Source organism: Pogoniulus pusillus, chromosome 3 (genome assembly GCF_015220805.1).
Source record: "Pogoniulus pusillus isolate bPogPus1 chromosome 3, bPogPus1.pri, whole genome shotgun sequence".
Taxonomy (NCBI): domain Eukaryota; kingdom Metazoa; phylum Chordata; class Aves; order Piciformes; family Lybiidae; genus Pogoniulus; species Pogoniulus pusillus.
In genome coordinates, this window is record NC_087266.1 from 46,402,068 (window position 1) to 46,407,483 (window position 5,416).

Below are 5,416 nucleotides of genomic sequence, written 5' to 3' on the forward strand. Positions count from 1 at the left end.
TTTTGTTTTCTTACAAAATACATTTCTAAGAAAAAAAGAGTCCCCACTTTGTAATTTCTGTGTGCCCACTGTTTCTTGTGCAGCTTTGGTCATTTTGCTTAGAGCATTCAGGCTGGGTGCAGTGTAACTCACTCTAGAAAGCTGAGGCACAAATTTACTACTTTGAGGGAATTGCAATGAACTTGGTTGGATTTTGATTCAGTTCCAAACGTGCATCCACTACTTTCAAATAGGGCTGCAAAATTTACCAGGAAATGAGCACTTCCCATTTATGTTTTACACTAAACAGTTGTCAGTTCAAAGCCAGAAATGACTGAAGAATCTGGGGCTTAAAAAGAAGTAAATAAACAAATTCTAGAGCTACAGGTCACACTCAGTCATATTTTTTTCCACTATGGAGATGTTGAGTGGCAGGCTAGGAGAAACATGGCTATTCTGTGTCTGGTCTGGGGGTTAAATCACCTTCTGGGGACATAGATATGGGGGTTCAAATGATTTGAAAATCTACTTCAATTTGGTGCTTAGTGGTTGAGTTTAGCAAATGTTCTGCCTATATATGGTGTATGAGAACCACCACCACTAAATGTCATCTGAATGACAGGGTCTGTGAGCTATAAGCGTGTGCTAGATGATGGCACAGCACCTGTAGCATGTGTTGAGCACCTGTTAAAACACTTGTTTAGATTAGAAGAGGGCATCTGAAGCTCAGGTTAGTGGTATGTCTGTGCTGTAGGCATCCACATTTCATGATGTAATACAGGGGTTTGCATTTTCCTTGTGCTCTTGAGACCAAGAAGGCCAAAGGTATCCTGGGATGCATTAAGAAGTGTGCGACTAGCAGGCTGAAGGAGGTTCATCTCCCCTGTACTCTGCCCTAGTGAGACTACATCTGGAGTATGGGTCCAGTTCTGGGCTCCCAAGTTCAGGAGACCAGGAACTACTGAAGAGATTCCTGTGGAAGCTATAAAGATGAATAGAAGACAGGAGCATCTCTCTTATGAGGAAAGGGTGAAAGACCTGGGGCTGTTTAGGTTGGAGAAAAAATGAGGGAGGATCTTAGCAATGCTTCTAAACACTTAAAGAGTAGATGTGAACAGGGACAGTCTTTTCAGTGGTGCCCAGCAACAGGGCAAGGGGCAATGGGCACAAACTAGAAGACAGCAAGTTCCACTTAAACATAACCTCTTTACTTTGAGAGTGATGGAGCACTGAAACAAGATGCTTATAGAGATAGTGGAGTTTCCTTCTCAGGCAACTTTCAAAACCCACCTGGATGCATTCCTGTGCTATCTGATCTAGCTGACCCTGCTTTAGTGGGGGAGTTTGACAAGATGACCCCCAGAGGTCCCTTCCAGTCCCTACCATTCTGGGATTCTGTGATGCTGTGGTGACTTTGGCATCTTAACGATTTGAGAGGGATGTTTTTATGTCTCCATGTCCTCTGGATGCACATTATCCAGTTATGTGATAGAATAGTCCTCCTGGGGCTGTGTAAGCTACCCTGGGGATTATAGTTAGGAACCACAGTGGTTATTCTCTCTACGAAATATGAAACAAATGGGAAGTCCTATTCTGCCTGTCTTGCCCTGGCCCTTGATTTTGCTTTTTATTATCAGAGCAGTCACACATTGAAAAGCCTCAGCACTGTCATTTGAGGTTGAGTTGGGCACATATGCCAAGATGATAAAGCAAAACCACCTGCTCTGCCCACTGACCTTCCTAGAACTGAGTGTTCCACCAGAAGTGTCTGTTCTTTTCTGTCTGCCTCATTTATTTGATTGCTTCATCAGGACAAAGCTAATGAAAAGAGTAGACTAATCAATTAGTGAAGAGAGTTACCTTGAGAAGAAGGTGATGCTTTCTTGGGTAAGAAGGGTACATGAGACTCTTATTTTGTGATCTTCAAGAGATAGTTTTGGTCTGTGGACAGCTGATGGTTATTGGCTGGAACTTGAAGTTGAAAAGGAAAAGAAAAAAGGCAGCAACAAACACCTTCACTTGGAAATGGTTTATCTGGAATTCAGTGTACTTGAATGTCTGTAAGTGTCTGTATATTCTCACTCTGTTCTTGCTAAAGAAGTGAATTTTCATACATGGGGTTATGATTGCATATTTTGGCACCTGGGTACTCCTCCCCCCCTGCCTTCCCAGGCTCTTTCCAGCCAGTGAGTGTTTCTTTTTCTGTCTGTCCCACTTCCTTTTCTCTGGCTCCTTCCAGCTGCCAGTGTCTCTTCCTCACCCCACTCTTGCTGACTTACAGCTCTTTTAGCTACAGCCTTGGGTCAGATCTACACATTCTTCCCCGTATTTGGCCTACTTTCAGGTGGCCTTGCTGTGTCTGTGAATGAAAAGCAAGAAGAGTTAAGTTTGTAAAAACACTTTTTGAGGCACTGATGCAAGAACTGAACTGCATAGGAACAAAGCAATATAACAGGAGAATAAGGAACCAGCAGACTGGGTACATAAAGCAGTCCTTATTGCCCTCTGGTTTGATGCACCCACTTTGGAAGGCTGCAAACAACTATCTTCTGCTTATACTTTTGCTGTTAGCAGCTTAGTCTCCAGCAAAATGTCACAAACACAACCACATGCAGCATTTTGATTCTATGATTCTATCATTTTGCTGTGGTGGTTTGAGAAAACTCACACATAACCCAGCAAGTGTACTTGCACATACTTCTTGTTCTTCCTTCCTTTCTGTGTTGATGCTTCATCCAGTGTTTCCTGCTGGTTGATAGTTGGGATCACAACCCATGGACTTTGCCAACTGTTGGGATTTTTGTTAACTCTCCAGGGCCTGACCCTGTAGATGCCAGGCCTTTGCCTAACGTTACCATTTGTGACTAGCTCCAAAGCAAAGCTCACTTACGAAAACTTGAGAAACTCATTTCAGCTTGAGATTGTTTAAATGAGATTTCACAAATTTCTGGGCAACTTTGGATGTTGTTTTTTTCTCCTTTATTTTTCTTTACCTTTCCTGCTTATTTTTAGCCTTCAGTTTGAATGTACTGAAGTTTCTGTCTGGGTTTCCAAGGAAAGATTTGTTCTGGGGCGGAGGGGAGGTGCGAGGTGTCTTTGATTTACTGTTACCTGTTTGCAACCCATTTTATGAAGCTTAGGGAGGGCTCAGTCTCCTGCCATCATTCACTGTTCTAGCCGTGTGCTCTCTGCCACCTGCTCTCTTGCATGAGACACACTGCTTTTCTCCAGACCACACATCACCAAACTCCAATCAATTTATGTTGGGCTATTACAGAAGACAAGCAGGAGCTCCAGTTGTTTTCAGCTCCTTACATGCTGCAGGTCATGAAACGATAGATCCATTTTCCCAGCCTTCAGGTTCCTTATTCATTCGTGCATGAGAGATCCCTAGTTCTTCTTTTAGCAGAGAATGACAGAATCCTTCTTTAAGTGCCAAGCTCACATTTTAGGTGCTACCATGTCTTCATAACCATGATGTAGCTGCTGCTTCGTGCTGTCAGTTGCAAACTCCTCCATTCTTAGGTCTGTACTACCACGTGTGAGTAAGGAAGGCTGCCTAGTGGGCAGTTTAGGGGATCTCAGGTTCACAGAGGGAAGATTCACAAGCAGAATCCCCTTTGTCTGTACCCTTCCCAGCAGATCATGGATTACTGGAGCACTAAAATGTGACCACATGGAAGGTAACTCTTTGGGAAGTTCAGGTACTGTACTGTATGTGATGTTTTTAGTTCATGCTCCACCAATCTGAAGGCTTTTAACCCACTCTTTGCTATTAATTTTCCTTACTATGTCACAAAACCCCACCAGAGACTAGAATCCTGACTCTCCTTGGGCTGATAAAATCAGTTCTCTACAGATGCTAGCTGTGAATACAGAGAGTGAAGAAAACCTCTACTGCTAGTCCATACTTCACTGCTGACCTGGCACAGGTTCATGTGCCTGCTGTGACCCCAGAGTGGGTTCTCTGCCCTGCTGACATCCCACACAACTGATGTGCAGCAGCAAATGGTCTAACATGTGCCCACTTAATTTGCCCTTTGAGCACTGATAACTGATGACATTGCTTTACTTGGCAACCATGTGCAGATTTTCTACTCCTTGATTTGTATAAACATGTCCCAGATACAATTCTTTCTGCATTACACAGAAGTCTGACCAGCTCCTTGGCTACCTACAGCATTTTGCAGTGTTACTGTCACTAAATATTTATTCTGCAGTACACTATCACATTCAGTAGCACAGCTTAAACAAAACAAGTCCATCTGGTTTAATGCTTTATCACTCGTCATGGCTCCAGATCTGTGTTCTGGAAAAAACAACTGCAGTTCTGGAAATGGATTGTTAGGTTATTTCTGTCCTGCTAACTGGAAGAGGGCTGGAGTTAAGAGGCACTGAATGGCACAGAGACTTGCAGTTTAAGCCAGCCTCCCTCTTAAGCAGAAGATCCTAACAAGTAACAACCCACCAAGTTGTGCTTTTACTGCATGAAGCTGAGCATATGTGCTGCATTCCCTGGAGCTTGACAGAGAGGACTGCTCCAAGAAGGTCAAAACAGAGCTAGCAAGGATGTTAAAATAAACCCACATGGGTAGCAAAGGTCCAGCCTGGAGCTTCTGTCCTTTCTTCTTTGATCTGGTGCTGTGGATATAGAGCAGTAAAGCAGAGAATAACCTGATAGCACAAAACATCTTACATTTGTTTGACTAGTTCCTAAAAGCAGCTGTTGATTTTACCACTTAATGGCACCTGGTGGAATAGAATAGAATAGAATAGAATAGAATAGAATAGAATAGAATAGAATAGAATAGAATAGAATAGAATAGAATAGAATAGAATAGAATAGACCAGACCAGGTTGGAAGAGACCTCCAAGATCATCCAGTCCAACCTAGCACCCATCCCTAGCCACTCAACTAGACCATGGCACTAAGTGCCTCAGCCAGTATTGTCTTGAGCACCTCCAGGGACAGTGACTCCCAACACCTCCCTGGGCAGCCCATTCCAATGCCAATCACTCTCTCTGCCAACAACTTCCTCCTAACATCCAGCCTAGACTTTCCCTGGCACAACTTGAGACTGTGTCCCCTTGTCTGTTGCTGGTTGCCTGGGAGAAGAGACCAACCCCCACCTGGCTACAGCCTCCCTTCAGGTAGTTGTAGACAGCAATGAGGTCCCCCCTGTGCCTCCTCTTCTCCAGGCTGCACACCCCCAGCTCCCTCAGCCTCTCCTCATAGGCTTTGTGTTCCAGGCCCCTCACCAGCTTTGTTGCACTTCTCTGGACACCTTCCAGCACCTCAACATCTCTCTTGAATTGAGGGGCCCAGAACTGGACACAGCACTCAAGGTGTGGCCTGCCCAGTGCTGAGTACAGGGGCAGAATAACCTCCCTTGTCCTACTGGCCACACTGTTCCTGATGCAGGCCAGGATGCATCAG